This window comes from Rana temporaria, chromosome 1, assembly GCF_905171775.1.
Source record: "Rana temporaria chromosome 1, aRanTem1.1, whole genome shotgun sequence".
In the NCBI taxonomy this organism is placed as follows: Eukaryota; Metazoa; Chordata; class Amphibia; order Anura; family Ranidae; genus Rana; species Rana temporaria.
Window position 1 is genome coordinate 223741839 of NC_053489.1, and position 21643 is coordinate 223763481.

A 21643-nucleotide genomic window follows, 5' to 3' on the forward strand; every position below is an offset into this window, starting at 1 on the left:
TCTTACATTTAATTGAGAAGCCAGGGGTGCTGACTTATTGTCTCTTCTCCCATACAGTCAGCGAGTTGAGAAGCAGGGTGAGGGGGCGAAAATTACTTCTTACTAGGCGGGGCCTCTAGTTATTTGGGGGGCCCTTCGCAGCTTTGCGGGGCCCTAAGCGGCTTGCATAGCGAGCCTATAGGGCGGATCGGCCATGCCAACCATTGTGCTACTGAGTCCATATGTGTAATCAACTTCTGCACTGAGCATACTCTCCTTTTACTGTATAATGACTTAAGTCGGATTATTTAAATCTAGTTAATAACACATCTACATTCAATAAAAAATTGGTCTCACATAAAAAGATCTTAAATACAATGAACAACCAAGTATTGGGGAGCTGCGGTGGCTCAATGCGATTGGCACTGCGCTGACAAGCCATTCACTTCTGCAGCTAGAGGTTCGGATCCCGGTCTCAGCTACATGTGAATTGAGTTTGGTGGTCTCAGCCCGGCTCCCGGTGGGTGTGCTATGCGAGGTAAGCTTGCGCTTAGTATGCCCACCCCCCTCCCACAAAAACCACCACACTTACACGCACTCGAAATTGGGTTAACATGCACGCACTTTGACCACGCGGTCTCTAAAAAGAGAGGCGAAGGACTAACGGGGCTGGTTGAGCGGGCTAGATCCTCTCACTCCCTTATAGGGAGTCCCTCTGCCCCGGTGGGCTTCAAAGCGGAGCAGGTAGGGCGGGCTGTGTGGGATATTGCCTCTGGGGGAGGCCTGCCTACTCCCAACTCCTGCAGTCTGGCTCCTCTCTCGAGTACACGCACAAAATACACTTTAAAAGAAAAAAAAACAACCAAGTATTATGCCCACAAACAGGAACCTTGAAACATCTATTCTTGGACTGTCTATATACACAACCTGAAAGAAAACCAAATGACGCAAAATAATTAAAACAAATATTCAGAGTACACATGAAATTTACTTACGTCTTCTGAGAACTCTTCTAATTCTCCCCATCTGGTCTGGCTCTCTGATTTTCAAATCAGACCATCGCTTCCGCAGCTGCTCCCTGGACCTCTGCACCCCGAATTTTGCATGGAGAGTCCTCCGCACCTTCTCCATTATCTGTGCCTTCAGTTTATTGGGGTTCTTGTAAGGCCCTTTTTTGCCGTCATAGTCCTCCTTTTTAAGAACAGCCACCATCTCTACCATCTCTTCGAAGCTCATGTTGGTGGTTTTGTAACTCCTGCTCCTCCTGGTGTGTGCCTGGCCTCTCTCCTGCCTGGTTGCAGCTTGCTGTCTTCCCTCCATCATTTCTTCTGACTCTTGCATTGAATGACTGAAAAGGGGCGTGTCAATCACTAGAACGATCGTCATGGGCGTGGCAACGTGCAGAGCTTCTCACATGCGCAGTGTATAAAGGGATATTGCGTGAATGAGAACGTCGTTCACAGTCGGTAGAAAACGTCGGAAAAACGATCGTGCAATACGATGATACGAAACTTAATTTTTGGACTTTATGATCAGTGGATGAGATTGTGGGTTAGATATGGGGAGAAAGCTAAGGCTTGACTTACATTATTTTTTTTTTGCTAAATTTTTACTTGCAGAAATAATGGAGGCCTTCAGAGAACAAGAGTTCTTCACAGAATTTGTTCAAAGGGGGCTCCGGATGGCAACCCCCCTTTTTTCTAGAATTTTACTTTCCCAAAAAAATAATTTATTGAGCCAAGATCTGGCATTGTAATGCCCCCCCCACCCCTAAAACAATTGACATATTGTTGCCACACAGCACGTGCACTTTGGGGGGCCAAGCCTGTATGGACAGTCTCACGGGCCACCACCACTGGAACATCAGTGGCCTCATCAGGCACAAGTGTCATGTAGTTTGTTGAGGGTCTCTTTAGGAAATTGTGCAATATGCAGGAGCAAAGTATGACATGGTTCTGATTCTACTTAAGAAACCTACAGGGCCATATTCTCCTAGATTTCCCGTGGGCGGCGCGTAAGCCATTTACACTCCGCCACCCCAACCTACAGGAGAAAGTGCTGTATTCCCAAAACACTTGCTCCGTAGTTTGGGGCGGCGGAGTGTAAATGGCCCGGCGTAGCCACGCGTATCTCCAAGGGGGCGGCTTCTATTTAAATTAAGCGCGCCCCCGATTCTAACGAACTGCGCATGCGCCGTGCTTAAAATAGCCCAGTGCGCATGCTCCAGTTCTCGGCGTAAAACGTCAATGACGCCGACGTGTGCGTCATTGACGTAAAGTCGTATTCAAGAACGACTTAGGGAAACGACGTAGCCGACGGAAAAACACGACGCGGACCCGACGCCATACTTAACATGGCCTACGTGGGACTTGCGTAAACTTACCCCTCATATAGCAGGGGTAAGTTTACGCTTACACAAACGGCGTTATCGACGGTTACGCAACGCAAATTCGTTCGGGAATCGGCGTATCAGGCTCATTTGCATAAACAAATGAGACCTGAACATAAACGCCATCTAGCAGCGGGCGGAGTAATTACATTTAAGATCCGACAGTGTAAGTGACTTACAAATGGCGGATCTTAAGTGTATCTATGCGAAAATGATTCTAAGAATCAGTCGCATAGATACACGGGCCAAAAAAGAGAGATACGATGGAGTATCCTGAGATACTCCATCGTATCCTTACTCAGAATATGGCCCATTGTCCTTATCTTGTTTGCAATGCCTGTATACTGCTGTTCAAAGTATATAGGGCCAAAAGGTCATGTCAGGGCCGATCCTCGCTATAGGCTCACTATGCAAGCCGCTTAGGGCCCCGCAAAGCTGCAAAGGGCCCCCCAAATTACTAGAGGCCCCGCCTGGTGAGAAGTCATTTTCGCCCCTTCACCCCGCTTCTAAACTCGCTGGCTTAGTCATTTCCGACAGCAGAACACCCGCTTCTCAACTTTCTTTAATGTGACATGTCACTGTTGTCAGCGCCCCCCTGATTCTCATTTTTAATGTGCCATGTCATTTTGCTTAGGGCCCCAGGGAGGTCAGGATCGGCACTGGGTCTTGTAATGACCTGGGGGGAGTGGTGGTGGGGAAACTCATGCTATTTTTTTCAATGATTTTTATCCATATTGCAAGGACCAAACATTAAATTAAAGCCGCAAGCAGTATTAAATTACTTTTTTCTGAGAGTAATCTCATGTTGTGCAGGGACATTTCTAAACATGTGCCACTACTATAGACACCCAGCAGGTACCATATTTAAAAGGATTTTTTTTTTTCACTTTAAGCATCATTAAAATCGCTGCTCAAGAAAAAAACTACAGTTTTTAAAACTTTTTTTTCCATTGATACATGTTCCCTGGGACAAGACCCGGGTTCTCAAAGACGTTTTCCATCAATAACTTGCATATTGGACTTTAAAATGAGCACTTTTGAATTCGAACGTTCGAGTCCCATAGACTTCAATGGGGTTCTAAATGTTCGTGCGAACGGACGGTCTGTTTGAACGTTTTGGTGCGAACCGAACCCGGGTATGTTCGGCTCATCCCTACTCAACACTAATCTAAAGCTTTACGCCAAACTATTAGCAACTCGCCTACATTCAACATTGTACCTAGAGACCAAATATGGTGGAATGGAAGTCCCAGAGATCCAAACATACTATAAAGCGTCAATACTTCACCAAGCAAAATACTGGTGGAACTCGTCCTCGTCGCCTGCCTGGAAACAAATTGAACATACCACAATATCTAAGGATCTTCAACTACTTTTATGTGCATCATGGCTCAACTAGCACCCACCTAGGTCCTTCTTGGACACTGTCAACGCCACAATGAGAGTTTGGCGATCAATCCAACAAACGTCTAAAGGCATCTCCTCTCAAATTCTGAAACTTCTGACACTCACTGCTCAGGAACTCTTAACACCCAACTTATCCCTATGCCACTGGATCAGAGCAGGCATCTGCAACTTAAATGACCTGTACACTCCTCAGAAATTCAATACCTTTCAAGGTCTCTCTACCCTCTTCAACATACCACACCATGACTTCTTCCAATACCTGCGCATCCGGCACACCCTATCTTCACTTAAGTGGTCTTCCAAACAAATCACCAACATCCTGTTGCAATTTTTTGCCGCCAAAAATCCCTGCATCAAAGGTCTGGCCTTTATGTATTCGCTACTTACCACTCTTCAATCTGAGGTTAACTCTACAGCTATGCAACACTGGGAACATGGGGCCAAATCCTCAGCCAGGCGGCGTAACTTAACTTTCAGCAGTTAAGTTACACTGACTTAAAGTTTTTACCTAAGTGCCTGATCCACAAAGCACTTACGTAAAAATTTCAAGCCGTGTAAGTTAAGTGCCGCCGTCGTAAGGCGTTCCTCCTCTCCGGGGGGCGTTTACAATTTAAATGAGGCGCGCTCCCGCGCCGGCCGTACTGCGCATGCGTGTGACGTAATTTTCCCGACGTGCATCGCGCGAACGCAATTGACGCCGGGCGGCTTTGTGGATTGCGACGGGACACTAAAGTTGCGACGGGTGAAAAAAAGACGCGCCGGGAAAACAAATAATTTACAAAAAAAATGACAGCGTCGCTCAGCATGCATTCCTGAGAGGGAGAACTCCATGCCAATTTTCAACGAAAAAAAACGGCATGGGTTCCCCCCCCAGGAGCATACCAGGCCCTTAGGTCTGTTATGGGTTGTAAGGAGACCCCCCTCCGCCGCAAAATCGACGTAGGGGGTCCCCCTACAATCCATACCAGACCCGTATCCAAAGCACGCTACCCGGCCGGTCAGGAATGGGAGTGGGGACGAGCGAGCGTCCCCCCCCCCTCCTGAGCCGTGCCAGGCCGCATGCCCTCAACATGGGGGGGTTGGGTTCTCTGGGGCAGGGGGGCGCACTGCGGGCCCCCCCACCCCAGAGCACCCTGTCCCCATGTTGATGAGGACAGGACCTCTTCCCGACAACCCTTGCCGTTGGTTGTCGGGGTATGCGGGCGGAGGCTTATCGGAATCTGGGAGTCCCCTTTAATAAGGGGGCCCCCAGATACCGGCCCCCCACCCTAAGTGAATGGATATGGGGTACATCGTACCCCTATCCATTCACCTGTAGGCAAAAAGTAAAAGTTAATAAACACACAACACAAGGGTTTTTAAAATAATTTATTATTCTGCTCCGGATGCCCCCCCTGTCTTCGTTATTAGCTCAATTACCAGGGGGGGCTTCTTCTTCCACTCTCCGGGGGTCTTCTCCGCTCTCCGGGGGGGGTTTCTTCTTCCGCTCTCCGGGGGGGGGGCTTCTCCGGACTCCGGGGGGCTTCTTCCATCTTCTCCCCTCTTCCGCTGTTGACTCGGCGAACCCCGGTTCTTCTGCAGCTCTCCGGTGCCTTCTTCTTCAGCGCTGGCTGCCTGCTATCTTCGTGTGTTAGCTCGATTTCAAACAGGCAGCCGGCGCGGTCTTCTGTGACGTCATCTTCTCTTCTGTTCTTCTCCCCTCTTCCGATGTTGACTCGTCGCCTGTTGTCGCTGTAATGATGGAAGCGCGCCTTGCATCACATTTATATAGGCATCACCGTCCCATCATGCTCCGGTAGGTACCCACGTGGTGGGTGCACGTGGGTAGGCACCCACCACGTGGGTACCTGCCGGAGCATGATGGGACGGTGATGCCTATATAAATGGGATGCAAGGCGCGCTTCCATCATTACAGCGACAACAGGCGACGAGGCAACATCGGAAGAAAGGAAGAGAAGACCCTGACGCCACAGAAGACCGCGCCGGCTGCCTGTTTGAAATCGAGCTAACACACAAACATAGCAGGCAGCCAGCGCTGAAGAAGAAGGCACCGGAGAGCTGCAGAAGAACCGGGGTTCGCCGAGTCAACAGCGGAAGAGGGGAGAAGATGGAAGAAGCCCCCCGGAGTCCGGAGAAGCCCCCCCCCGGAGAGCGGAAGAAGAAACCCCCCCCGGAGAGCGGAGAAGACCCCCGGAGAGTGGAAGAAGAAGCCCCCCTGGTAATTGAGCTAATAACGAAGACAGGGGGGGCATCCGGAGCAGAATAATAAATTATTTTAAAAACCCTTGTGTTGTGTGTTTATTAACTTTTACTTTTTGCCTACATGTGAATGGATAGGGGTACGATGTACCCCATATCCATTCACTTAGGGTGGGGGGCCGGTATCTGGGGGCCCCCTTATTAAAGGGGACTCCCAGATTCCGATAAGCCCCCGCCCGCATACCCCGACAACCAACGGCAAGGGTTGTCGGGAAGAGGTCCTGTCCTCATCAACATGGGGACAGGGTGCTCTGGGGTGGGGGGGCCCGCAGTGCGCCCCCCTGCCCCAGAGCACCCAACCCCCCCATGTTGAGGGCATGCGGCCTGGCACGGCTCAGGAGGGGGGGGGACGCTCGCTCGTCCCCACTCCCATTCCTGACCGGCCGGGTAGCGTGCTTTGGATACGGGTCTGGTATGGATTGTAGGGGGACCCCCTACGTCAATTTTTCGGCGGAGGGGGGGTCTCCTTACAACCCATAACAGACCTACGGGCCTGGTATGCTCCTGGGGGGGAACCCATGCCGGTTTGGAATTTACAAATTGCCGTGGAGTTCTCCCTCGGGAATGCATACCAAATGCCGTCGCTTGAATGGGCCTTTACAAGGTGTGACTAACTTTACACTTTGTAAAAGCAGCCCTAGTTTTACACCAGGCAAACTAACACTTACGGCGAAAAAACTAGGCACAAAAGCTTTGAGGATCGCCCTAAGTGCTAATTTGCATACTAGCAGAGGCATTTCGACTCGAAATGCCCCCAGTGGCGGATGCGGTACTGCATCCTAAGATCCGGCAGTGTAAGTCCCTTACAGATGTCGGATCTTCTGCCTAACTTAGGAAAACTGCTTCTGAGGATCAGTTCCAAAGTTAGAACCAGAGATACGACGGCTTACGCCGGAGTATCTCTTTTGTGGATATGGCCCATGTTCTACATTTCTCAACACCAGAGGAGGTGTGGCACCATACTCTCAACAGCACCCGAGCCCATTCGAGGAACGTCTTCCACTGGGAAACACTTATGAAGCTCTACCACCGCTGGTACTATACTCCCACCAAACTGGCAGTCATTTACCCCTCAACATCCCCTAAATGCTAGAGGAATTGTGACACAGATGGGCTTGTTCTGCTCTCTGACAATACTAGAAAGATGTAAACCACCTCATCTGCTCAGTCACAGGTGTTAATGCCCACCTAATGCCACAGTTGGCTCTGCTGGGAATAGGAGTCACCGATTGGCCAACCACATTATAATCAATACTTACCCACATCCTGATAGCGGCAAGACTTTCCATTGCCTGTAACTGGAAAAGCTCTACCCCACCCACCATCCTATTAGTAATCTCACTGCTCAACGACCAATGCCTAATGGAATACATATTCGCCATTAACCTCATTAACCTGTCCTTAAACTGTTCTAACCCATTTGTTTGCCAAGCCTGCTGTAAACCCAGACATGTAGGCCCTGTACGTATGCTTCTGGTCTGTCTTTACATTAACTTTTCCTATATTCCAAGGATATGTGTGCTTAGGCTGTATGGGAATGGAGTCCTGTGCCCACCGCTGTGAGGCCAGGAAGGGAGCTTGTTTATGTTCCAGGTAATGGTAGAGAGTGACTAGGTATCCAGGGAGCCTCACATCAAGACCTGCTGTATGATATGAATGGCAGTCTCAGCCTGGACCCCCACCAGACCACGCCCCCAATGTGTTTAACTCCTTCCACTGGAGCTTACTCATGGGGTAAATAAATGCATCATCGGCCACCTCTCAGCTAAAGAATACAAATTAGGCTTGTGAAATGGTTGTGTGCATACACAGAGCACCCATAGAAGATCTGGTTGAAAATAAGTCTTAAATGGCCAGCTTCTTGCATGCAGAAACAAATGTGCAGAAGTGTGATAATAAGACTTAATTGTAAATATTCTACCTTCATTAAAAAATCTTTATTAATGTATCTCTTAAAAAACAACATTGATGAGAAATCTTCTAAAGAAAATCATAATAAGAAAATATAACCTTATAATGCTATTTACTAAAGTCTACAAAGAATTGTGAAAAAATTAACTGAATGAATTAAAGGGAAACTCTAGCAAAACGCTCTGTTCTGGAGAATAATGTAATAATGAATGATAAAATAAGGGCAGAAACAAAGAAATATATGTTTTTTTTTATAAAAATGAAAATACAGTATATGAAATAATGATCAAAATTCTAAAAGAACAAAAAGCAAAATAATCTAGTTATATCCAGGAAAACTGAAAAAAGGAGAAATTACATAATGATGGTAATGGATGTCAGAGAGGAAGTGACCATGTATTTATGTATTGTCAATATTGTTGAGAGACTCTTGGAGAACTCATAGAGAGAGAGAAAGGGGTAGCTTGTTATCCAATTTAGCTGAATTGACATCAGGCGCATCAGTAAAATGTGTGAAAACTTGCAATAAATTATGATACAGAAGCATTGTCATAGTTTCTATAATTGTTTACAAAAACGGTTTTACGCTGGCTGGATCCTTGTCACATTTTTGAAATACAGGAAAGCCATCTCGCAATAGCTTATTGTTAGGTAATGTGACATTATTCAAAACAATGCCATTTCAATGATTTTAAAAATTGACACTTTAAGATGTGTATGGACAACAATTATCTTGCTCACTACAGTACTTAAAAAAAGTATTTTTTTGGTGCAACACACTGCCATTCTGTAACATGAAGATTTTGCTTTGGAGTTAAATTGACTATTTTGTTTTCAAATACCATACCAATAAGTTATATAACTCTTTTTTAAAACAAGCCAAACAATACCGTTTTCTCTTTAATAAACCGACCCAAATTTTATGCAACTCTGTATTTGGGTGAAATTAATTTGCTTGTCATCAATTTTCACTCACACTATCATCTGGATTTAAAAGTTCAGTCTGATTTGTGTAACTTTCTGAAGTTTAATATTCACATCTTCTCTGCGATGGACATTATTTCTTAAGAATTAACATTGCTGAAATTTGGTGGTATTGGCATTTAACAGTGATTTTTTTTAAGGCACAGTGGAGTACTTAGAAAATGAAATTTAGCAGTGCTCAAAATGCTTAGAGTTTGTCACTGTTGATTCCCATGCCCTTATGTTTTTAACTGCAAGTCAATTTAAGTCACTTGAACATGTGCATTACTAGCAAATTGATGCACCTGTTATCCTACCAGTAGAGATGAAACCTTAGTCACAGTAAGCCTAATAAGCATGTTATGGCTCATTAGCTCATTAGCAACATCCCCCCCCCCCCACACACACACACACTAAGGGCTTTTAAGGTGACTTACTCAAAGAGTACAGTACATTTATTGACTATACACACTGTGAAAAAGTTACAGGCAAAATGGCAGAGAAGGTGAAGATTGTGAGCTCCAGGAAGCCTGGTAAAGAAAATAGGTCAGTCTCCCTTTAAGAGGTTGATAATAAATCCTTAGTGCACTAAAAACTCATTAGAGCATCCCTCCACTGTTCTTTTCAGATCAAAAAGTTTAATATGCTTATAGACTTTAGAAACAGATAGCTGGAGATACAATTGCCATGCTCTGCCCAGTTTGTATAACCCATAGCACTGTGCCTTTCCTCAGACATCCCACTCATACCATGGTGTAGGTCAATGCCATTTGTAGAGTGTTCCAATTTTGGATCAGAAGCACAGTTCTGCAGTCAGTACACAGGGGAATATTAAACATTTATCTATCCTTTACTACTTTTCTAATTTATTCTATATTACATTTTCTGAGAAAACTGAACAGAAATTTCCCAGTCATATGAGAACATGTGTGAACTTTATAAGTGATGGCTGGAAAGAAGCTGGTTACTGTAGTGCAAACCACAATTATTAAAAAGACATGCCATCAAATGCCAAGCGAGGTTATTGTGTGGACAAATGTCCAAGGAGGCAATTGTGTAGTTAACCTCTATTTTACACAGATCTGGCACCTCATTTATCTTTCTTGTCACACTACTGGGTACATGTTTACATGTTTACATGATGAAGAGTAGAAAGGGAGAGACATGAATCACCAGTATATATATATATATATATATATATATATATATATATATATATATATATATATATATATACTGAAATAGTGGAGCACTATTTTTTAAAATGATAGTTATAGGAATGGTTAAGCTTTCCTTTCTGACCTAGTACACCTCTACCAACAGAATTTTTGTTCCCCAGCAGTACACAGACAGAGAAACATACAGTCCTTTGTTTTAGTTGTCCTGAGATAATGAGGAATACTGGTCTCACTCATGACTATTCTTCAGTAGTTGCATCTTTCTCTTACTGCAAGCTGCACTGCTTTTGTAAGTACAGATGTAAATGGGTGAAAACAACACTATTGCTAATGAACTTCGTAGTGCGAATTTATTTATAGTTAAATTGTTTCTACCTGGGTGGGCACTGACATATGTCCTCTCCCCGCCAGCATGACCCCACACTCTGGCCATCTGTCTTGAAAACCTAAAAATGATTATCCAGAATGTCCAAGAAAGCTTTTTATTCAAATCATTCATAAAATGGCAGTATAACAGTGATATGTGTTGCAACACTGTGTTTACTCACGTAGCTTTAAAAGTGAGCACATCAGTGAACATGTGTCACTGGTTTCTGAAGTTTATACTGCAATTTTATAAATGATTTGATTCCGAGCATGCCTACAATTTTTGTGAGTCGAAATTGCATACAGACGATCAGAATTTCCAACAATAACTTTTGTTGTCGGAAACATCTCAAACATTTGTTGTCGGAAATTCCGACAGCAAATGTCCGATGGAGCATACACACGGTCGGAATAACTGACCAAAAGCTCACATCGAACATTTGCTGTCGGAAATTCTGATCGAGTATACGCGGCATTCGTAAGTCAGCATTGGCAGCCTGAATATTTCTGTTCCGAGAGGGCTTGTACACAGCTGTGCTCCACTAGCATGGGAAGTGACCAGCATTTAATATGTTCATCATTTTGAAGGGAGCTGTTCACAGTACCACTGTGGTAAGCTGTTCTTTGGTGTGGCAAGTTTCTGGAAACTGCAGTTCTATAGGGCTCTCAACATGGAGCAGTGGAAGTACACCCCCATGCCCAGGACAGCAGAATCTGTCATTACAGCTCTCTTGTATGACTATCAAATAACCTGCACTTTTTATAGATGTACACATGCAAAGTTCAGTTTAGCATCCTATTTACTTTTTTATATGTTGTTGTTTATTTTTCCCTATTAAAGGGTTCATGCCTCAAAATGTATTCATTCAGCAATGTTATGGAACCATTGTAACAATATTCAAAATAATCATAGTGGCACTTAGTATTGTATTTACAGTATTATTCTGATGCTTCTCAGATTTCAGTTTTTATCCATCACATGTGGAAACAGGAAGTCCATTCATGCGTGTAGAACAAATGTTCCCCTTACAGTACTACTTTCTTTCTTGTACCTGCCTCCATTAAAGATCAAATCCAGACAAAACAGTTGAACCACAGTTGAAGTACACATGTGTAAATTGTGTAACCTACTATAACTTGTAATTCTTTAAGGCTTTTCCTGTGATCCAGACAGAGGCGTATCTAGTGAAAATGGTGCCTATGGCAAGCACTGAAACTGCACCCTTGTCAAAACATTTTAAACCCATCTTTCAGGTAACCAGGGACAGGGAGAGACACTGGGGACCACTGGCGGCTGGTGCTCAATTTTTTTTGGGGTGGCGCAAACAAACTGAAAAAAAAACATCAATTGCAGCCACTGTGCCCATCAAAAGCAGCCACTGTGGCATCAATTTCCATCACTGTGCCCATCAAGCGCAGCCGCTGTGCCCACCAAATGCAGCCACTCTGCCCATCAAACGCAGCCACTGTTCCCATCAAATGCAGCCATTGTGCTCATCAAACGCAGCCACTGTGCATATAAAATGCAGACACTGTACCCATCAAACGCAGAAACTGTGCATATCAAACGCAGCCACTGTGCCCATCAAACGCAGCTACGGTGCATATTAAATGCAGCCACTGTGCCCATCAAATGCAGCCACTGTCCCAATCAAATGCAGCCACTGTGCCCATCAAATGCAGCCACTATGACCATCAAATGCAGCCACTGTGCCAATGAAATGTTTTCAGTACATGAACTTTCACTGAATGTGGACTGTTTAACCACCTCAATACTGGGCACTTTCACCCCCTTCCTGCCCAAGACATTTTTCAGCTTTCAGCGCTGTCACAATTTGAATGACAATTGCGCGGTCATGCAACACTTTACCCAAATGAAATTTTAATCATTTCTTCCCCACAAATAGAGCTTTATTTCGGTGGTATTTTATCACATCTGTGGTTTTTATTTTTTTTTCGCTATAAACAAAAAAAGAGCGACAATTTTGATAAAAAAGCAATATTTTTTTACTTTTTACTATAATAAATATCCCCAAAAATATATAAAAAAACACATTTTTTCCTCAGTTTTGGCCGATTTGTATTCTTCTACTTATTTTTGGTAAAAAAAAATCGCAATAAGCATATATTGATTGGTTTGCTCAAAAGTTATAGCAAAATACAAAATAGGGGATAGATTTATAGCATTTTTTTTTACTAGTAATGGCGGCAATTTTTATTGTGACTGCGATATTGCGGCGGACACACCTGACACTTTTGACACTATTTTGGGACCATTCACATTTATACAGCGAACAGTGCTATAAATATGCACTGATTACTGTGTAAATGTGACTGGCAGGGAATGGGGTAACACTAGGGAGCGATCAATGTGTTAAATGTGTACCCTAGTGAGTGATTTTAACTGTAGGGGGAGGGGACTGACTGGGGGAGGTGACCGATCTGTGTCCCTATGTACAAGGGACACAGCATCAGTCTCCTCTCCCTGACAGGATGTGAATCTCTGTGTTTACAATGGCACAGCTGCTGTATCTCAGCCAATTAGGAGGGAGAATCTCTAAAGGCAGAGGCACTCGTGGACATCGCTGGACAGAGAGGGACCTCAGATAAGTGTTAAGGGGGCTGAGGGGGCTGCTGCACACAGGAGGCTTTTTATCTTAATGCATAGAATGCATTAAAGTGGTTGTAAACTTTTTGCTACAAGTAAGCCTATAATAAGGCTTACCTGTAGCTACCCATGATATCTCCTAAAGCTGCACGGTTTAGGAGATATCCCCTGTCCCCTGCATGTGCCAATGTCATCGGCACATGCACACTAAAGCAAACTGAAGCAACGGCACATATGTGCCGTTGCTTCAGTCAGTGTACCATTACCCCTCACGCATGTGTGGGAGTGACGTCATAGAGGCTCTGGCCAATCACAGCGCCGGAGCCTGCGATACCCGGAAGTCACTCCAGGAGAGATGTCACCGGCAGGAAGGGGGTACGAGGACCGCTGCGGGGGTTTTGATCCAAGGTAAGTAATTCATAATGAGCTAGTATGCTATTGCATAATAGCTCATCATGCCTTTGTTTTGCAGGGTTTTTTTTTTTTAATAGGGTTTACAGCCACTTTAAGATAAACCATCTGCTTTTACAAACACTTTCAATTCACATATCTAGTCAAAGAGTTATCAAGAATAGCAGAAGTCATCAACACTAAAGGACTTTGTAATTGCCATTCATGGTTTATCATTAAGTTCAATTGATAAAATGATTTGAAACACTTACAGCCAGGCTGTTTTTGTTTATTAATGCCAATTGTTTATATTCAGTTTTTCATAAGAAACAATTATTATGTATAATAAGTCAAATGTAAATCAAAATAATTGAAGAAAAAACTCTCTTTACATTTGAACAGAAAACTATGTCAATTTAATGTGTTAAAAAAGAAAAAGTAAATGAAAACAAAATATAGCATACGTTTTCCTGTACATAAGTGATCACTTTACACTATCTGTTATGATAGCAGATTAAGTATTGAATAGTTTTAAATAACAGATGAAGTGTGGAATAAGCAATGAATGCCAATGCCGTCTGTGTATTGTATCTCTTCAGCTTAGCGTAAGTGCCCTCCAGTGCCTCATCCTCAGGCATGCTTAAATCAAAGTCTGTAATGCAAAACCATTATAATTAGTGGAGTGGAATGAGTAACAGCAATGGGAAGTTTGTGACTTAATTAAAACACAAGGATACAAGTATATTGGGAAGTAAATAATTTTGTCTAGAGTGATTTGGGTACATCTAATCTAGATTACACTTCAGTGCACTGCACTGGGGCACTGTGCATTATGATGATTCATAAATAATTACCTTCATCGGTTTCATTTATCCTTTTAACAGCTTTAACTTTGTGTATTTTTTTATATTAATATTATAAAAACAAACTAAAGTAATATATTGTAAATTAATATTCATAAATACATTAAACTGCTGCATGTTTAGTCCCAATAGCCAGACAAACAAATACTAATTTAAATGTGTAAACATGTTGGACAATGAAATTATGAACCACTGTGTAGAAAATAAATATTCACCTATTAGTGTGAATTAGTGTTACACATATCATAAAGCAGCATACGTTATCATGAGATCCATCAGGTACAATAAAAATGTTTTATATTTAAAGTGTCATCAAACCAAATAATTATAAACTTTCAATATATGCTATATTAAATGGTGGTCTTTAACGTATTTTTTATACATGTTATATTAACATAGAACCTTACATACATTCAAAAACATATATAGACCAAAACATTCAAAAACATATATAAAAAACATTCAAAGTACAAAAGAATGGATGGCTCCTGGAATATAACCTCTTAAAAGCTTTCCCCTTAAAGGGAGATTAAGAAACAGCCCCACATTGCCTAAGTGTATTCAATTTCCCTCCTTCAACCATCAATCAATCCCACCCCTGGAAAGAAAAAAAACCCCACAAAACCCACAAAACATACAACACCCCATGTTAACCATCCCTTTATACAAAACGTGAACACCCAAAATGACTAAACTGTGTGTATAGTGAAACTTTAACATTTTTTACTTTACTTATCTTTCCTCTGTGTTAAGAGGGAGGGAGGGCCATAGACCCTCTACCCCTATTCCTTCCTAATTACTGTGTGGTCCTACCAAATAGTTATATTCCCATTCTTATTTATTACCATGATGTATTATATGTGTGAAACATGTGTGATTTAGTAAGTTAATTTTATTGTATTTAAATTTAACAAAGTAGGTCTATAAAAAAGTTGTGATTTAATTAGTTAATTAATTGTATTTACATTTAAGAGAGTTTTGAATGTTTTGGTCTATATATGTTTTTAAATGTATGTAAGATTTTATGTTTATATAAAATGAATTAAACTGTGGTCATACTTACTTTGCCACTAGAGCAATGGTTTTCTGTAGATTGTGAAAAACAAGTCTTGAAAGATGTTAATTTCCTCCCTTTTCTTATCTGTGCAGCCTGCTATGCTTTGAGCAGGGCAGCATATTTTTTTTAAAAACTTCAAAAACACCTTGTCTTTGCCAACATGTGGGGTACTATTAGAAATTAATGGCACCCTTAAAAACAGAGCATTTGTCTGCATGTCAGGAACGAGTGCGATTTTTGCATATGGTTCGTGACTAGGGATGGGCAAACGGTTCAGCCTGAGCATGAATTTGAGCCGAACATTCACCCAGACAAAAACTCTGCAATGCACTGAGCCCTGCACAGCGCATTTAGTACCCTGATTAGGCAAAGCTTTGCCTAATCAGGGTGCAGTGTAAGCTGGTTGTTAAGCAATGGAGCTGGGAAGCTGGCCGCAGCATTCTTAACAACTGATGAGTAATTCGTTTTAATGGGTTTCCCCTCTGACAGAAGAATAAAAAAAAGTGCCGGTAAAAAAAAAAATAAAGAAATAAAAAATAAAATAAAAACAGTTGTGGGGCTCCTCAAAATCCATATTAACCCTTATCCAAGCATGCAGCCTGGAAGGTCAGGAAAAGGGGAGGGGACCAAAGCACCTTGTCCCTATGTTGATGGGGTCAAGGGCCTCATTCCGACAACCCTGGGCTGGGATTGTCAGGGTCTGAGGGTGGGGGTCTTATCGAAATCTGGAAGCCCCCTTTAACAAGGGGGCCCCCCAGATCCCCATCACCCCTATGTGAATGGGTATCGGGTACAACCCTCCAATTGAAGGGAGTTGGCATTCCGGAAAGATTTTAATATGGCAACTCTGTATGAGTAGTTTAGGTATCGAACAATTATTGGGCGGAGGTGCATCTGTCGTTAGATGGAGCTCCCACCCTGTGGGCTCTTTCCACTATGCAGGGTGTGGTTATGCCGAGGGCCACTGGGATGCAGGTATTGCATAGCTCTGTCAATGATCCCAAGTTGTAGGTCTCGGGGAGACCTATGATTCTAAGGTTGTTGCAGTGTGAACGATTTTCAATGTCATCTTACTTTTCCTAAATGTATTGCTGGACTTGGGAAGCCTGGTGTGCTGTGGCTTGGGAGCTCTGTGTTTGCTCCTCCTAGGTCTGATATATGCTTCCAATGTCAGTGAGCCTTCCTGCTCTCTAATCTCCCTCCAGAGCTGTTCAATACCTGAGGTGACAGCTCTGTTCACTGCAGCTGTGATGGTGGGGGAGAGCAGGGCCGCTACTGACTCAGTCATATTGGCACACTGCTCTTCTGTGATATTCAGGGATAGATGGGCAGTATGGGCTGCATGGTAGGCAGATCTTTGAGGGATCCGTTGGCCATCTTGGACAGCCGGGGGCCTGTCAAAAAGGATAAGGATCCACGGCTTGTGTGGGGCTGAGATCACCCGAAATTAGGTATCGCCAGAAGACATACCCGGTGGCTCATTGCTGATTAACCAGAAGTCTAGAAGGTCATTTAAGAGGTAGCCCAAGCTCAACCTGCTTGCTATGGTCAGCTGTTTTGCCATGTACAGTGCAAAGCATCTTCGTAGGAATGATATACTTGCACAGCCCTTGGCTAAGCATGCATAGTGTGGGAGAGCTATTTATAGGGTGTAATAACAACTAAGAGTGCAGCACAACCCAAAACCTTAAAGGAGAAATTCAAACAAAGCTTGTGTGGCTGTATTTCTCTTGTGGATCACAGGAGTGCAGTTTGTTCTGCACTTCTGTGACCCCGTTTTTAGCAGACAGCGGGCTGAAGTTTTCTGTCTGCTGATGTCGCAAAGCTAATCCAAGCTCGGGCAAGATCGTAACACTGGAGTTGCCTGGACCTCCACCCGGCTCAGACTCTCAGTGATCCACTGAGAGCCTGAGCTGGCCGCTCCCACCCTCTCCACAGCCCAATGCTCCAGTGAGCGAGGAGAGGGCAGAGAAAAGAGCAGAGACTGACACTCAGCAGCTCTCTGCTCTGGGAGCTGTGAGAACCGAGAGATTTGTGGTGTTAGATCACTCGGTTCTCAGTGTTAGAGCCAGCGGGGGATAGACGCAGCATCTGTAAATATAAATCTGCAAAAATCCTATACTTTTCATTGAAATATATTTAAAAATTGTGCAATATATATCGGTGATAAAACACACACAATATTGTAATTGAAATCAGTGTTGAAATATATCAATGAATAGTAAATGCTGAATAAAAGTCCACTATTTGTGTACATCCACCAAACTAAAAAAGTGCACCAAAACACGCATGCTTCAATCCAATTTCATGTGCCAAAAATCAGTGTTCCACCACTGTGCTCCACCACTTGTTCAGACTGCCTCTTACCGCATAAAAAGCCCAAATAAAGGTAAGGTCAAACAAAGCCTTCCCAAATCTCTGAGTATAAGCACTGCAGGAGTACTCCAAAAGATACTTCACAGGATCCAGGATCAAGTTACCCAGTACTTCTCAGTATCATTTATTTCCGACTCAGTCCAGATAAAATCAAATAAAGACTCTCATGCATGACCCACAGCACAGAAGACCCTACTCTTCCTTCTAACTAGACTGTGTGGAATATGAGAGGATTGGAATCACCCACACATATCCAAGCTCCATCTGAAGAGCGGGACAGTAATTACACATTTCTATACATGACCGATCATATCGGAAGTCTGTGTGGGATAACCAGAGCCTTGGGATCCCTTCATACACTGGCCGGATAGGATGTAATTGCTGAATCCTACATGTGACTTTGACTGTCTGTATCTTGCTTGTAGGGACTGTATTTGCCCCCTCCCTCTTACCTCAGATGGCATTATGTGGGACGATCCACGGTGCACATCCATCTCACAGAAAGACTATCCAGCCCCTCAGCTGACAGTCACTTTTTTACTCCTTGCTGTGGACTTCCTACAATGTTCATTGCCCTTCTAGATCAGTTCCATAGGAACCAGCATTGCTATTACTTATTATTGGTATAAAGATGAGGGATGGACAGCCGCACTCCAAACCAGACGGGTTGTCTTTATTCAAATCAACAGCAAGAACACAGCAGATCACAGCAATAGGAACAGGAGAATACCGACGTTTCGCACTGGCTTCAGTGCTTATTCATGGCTGGTTTGGAGTGCGGCTGTCCATCCCTCATCTTTATACCAATATTTGCCTTAGTGCATTGCCTGCACCCTTGGAGTCCTATATTTGTGAAACGACCCTACAATAGACCTACCTTGAGCGGTGATCTTCTCTCTCATTTGTCTTTGGATTTTGCTATTACTTATTAGGTTAATTCTTTTAGGTGTTCACCCATCAGCAAGATAGTTTTTCCAGCTCTCACTGTTCAGGCATAGCTACACTTTGATTAAGTTATTTATTCATTAAAATTGTATTTTTTAAATACTGCTAGTATAGGTACCTGTGATCTTACTTTAGCCTCTTAGAAACCATGGTGCATTAGACTGACAAAAGTATGGTTGGCAATGTGCGAGTCAATCATACTCTAGCAGAGTGTTGTGAATAACATATCAAAGAGAGAGCTCAAATATGATCTAATCCTGGTGTTTCTGCTCTTTTCTGGACAAGGCTGGTCTGATCAAGGTAGCAAAAGTTTCACTACCATTTCTTTCCCTGAAGTCATCCATTAGTTGGGCAAGTATTGCTATTGCAATTTCAGAGATGTTTTGAACTCTAAACGTGGAGAATGCTTACAGCTATAACTGGAAGGTAGGTAAGACTGTATTTTATCATAATGCTACCTGAATTAATAAGCCTTTTTGTAAAGCATTTTAGGATTCTCTGCAACAATGCACTAATAGTGGAAGCACTTGTTTCATGCTTCCTTAGCTTCAAAAAGCTATATGACTCAACAAACTCTGCATCCATATCTCCCCTAGAAACTTGTTCACAATTTCCCAGAAATAAACAGTAGAGGAAAGCAAAGTAAGAAAAACATTACTGTTCACACAATACATGCATGAAAAATAATGGGAAAACCATGTCGATTTCACTTGCAGAGACATCAGTTTACATTAGTTTGCATCAGTATTCATGCATGTGGATATCAGTTTTTATGCACGTTGATATCAGTTTTGCGTGTCAGTTATGTGCCCTATTCAAACCAATGTTGATGTCATGTCAGTTTTTTGCCCTTGTAGAAAACTGCAGATACTTCCTATTGTCCAGATGACAGGCAGGCGTGCATTCCACGCCTCAATCCCGCCAAACTGAATGAGTTCCACGCCTCGCTACAGAAAACTTTGTTTCAATGTAGGATATATGCATGTGTTCCAAACGTCACGCGATGTCAAACACAAAAACATATATAATCAATTCATTTACTGGAGAGAGTATAATATATACATGAAAAAAACATACATTCTAAAACTTTTAAAAACAAATTGTCAGAGGCAAATATTGGCCATAGGGTGATATAGCTTAGAATGAAAACATGGCTCTAAATTCAATATCTTTAATACCATACAGTAGCCACTTATAAAGTATGTATGCTTAATACAGAATATGTCTGTAACCAAACCCTAAAGCCTGGTACACACTAACACTGAGAAATTCAGGATGAGCTTGCTGTACTAACTATGTGATGTTAGTACATTGATCCCTTTGCTAAGCAATTGTGTTCTGACAGTGGGACTTGCCCCCCTGCCAGAACACACATTGGTCAACACTGGCAACCTTAGGCTGCCAACACTGAATGGATGCTGATTGGATGCTGGCTTTCCAGCATGCCTATTCGACAGAAGCCGTCCTTTTTGGCCAGCTTCTGTTGCACAAGCTGGTGTACATGTTGGCCGGTTTATGTTGAACTGGCCGATATTCTGCCCATGTGTATGGCAGCCACACTGATGAAAAAATGAACAGTAGTTGAGACCAGTCAGGAGTCCTGCATGCACATGCACTGACTAGGCATATTTTAACAAGAGAAGATAAAAAAGGAACAGGGATGACATCATCAGTCTCCTACTGTTCCTTCATTGTCCAATCACAGTCTGGGAGCAAGTGGATGACGTATCTGTGTTACTTCAGAAACAGTAGAGTGAAGTCAGGTCACCAAGCTGCCTGGCAGAGCTAAGTAAATCTTAGGACAATATGGAAAGAAATATAAATCTTTTGGCAGGTAAAACAACACCTATATGTGTATTTCATTTATGTATTTAGCTGTTTGGAGTTCAAATTAAAAATAACTCAATGTTTGGCAGCGTAAGAATACTCTTCTAAAATAATTACTTCAAACTTTTGATAATATGGAGGAAAAATGTCCTTTGAAGAACATTCAGCCAATATTGCTGTAAATATAAATCTTCAGTTTTCTAATGTGCAGTTCATCCTCTAAGTTGTCACAATTTGGGAACAAAGAGGTCTATAGAATTACAGTGTAAATGTTCTGTATAAGAAACTGGCTGACAAACAAAAAAACATTATCCTGTGGTTACCCAGCATGTGGCCAGTAATGCTATTTCTGATGTCAAGATTTCAAATGAATACTTGATAGTACCCCCTTAAATCCAGACTGAGACACATATTAATAAAGGAATTTGCCAACCGTGCAGCTTGATTTAAAGAGCTGTGACCTTCTCGCTCTCAAGAAGAAAAATCCCATTCGCTCTGCTGCATCTTTGCTTTTCACTACTTTTTACTGTCTCCTGAAACATTAGAGATCCCATTCTCATTTGGGGAAATGCCAAGAGCTGGCAAGGCATTCTTTATGATGCTGGGACACAAGGGGTGAGTGAACACCTTTGGCAGTTTAAACTTCACTTATGTTTTGATGTCTGAATGATACATCTTAGTAAGTCATGGGAAAACTGTGAAAAATGATTTTCTGCACCATGTCTTTTGGCTTTAAAACGGAATCACACTCATACACAACAACAATAACATTAGTGTGAGAACGCTATTTTCCACAGCTATTTCCAAGAAAACCTTATATAGACTTCTCCATGGGCCTGAGGCCTTATTGTACTTTTTTTCCACGCTCCTTTCATTTGCAATGACAACATTTTTACTACTGTATATGGTCATCATAACATACTTTAGATTGTACGATATCATTGCAGTAATAATAATAGCAATTTCTCCAATTGCAGGACTCAGAATACTTGAAAAACTTCCAAGCAAGGTCAGTTTTCTGCCTAATAAATATTATTTTAGTAAGGAATATGGCATTCTGGGACAGCAATTTGAATATAACATTTACAGATGAACAGAAAAATGTTGTTTTCTTGTAAACCAAAA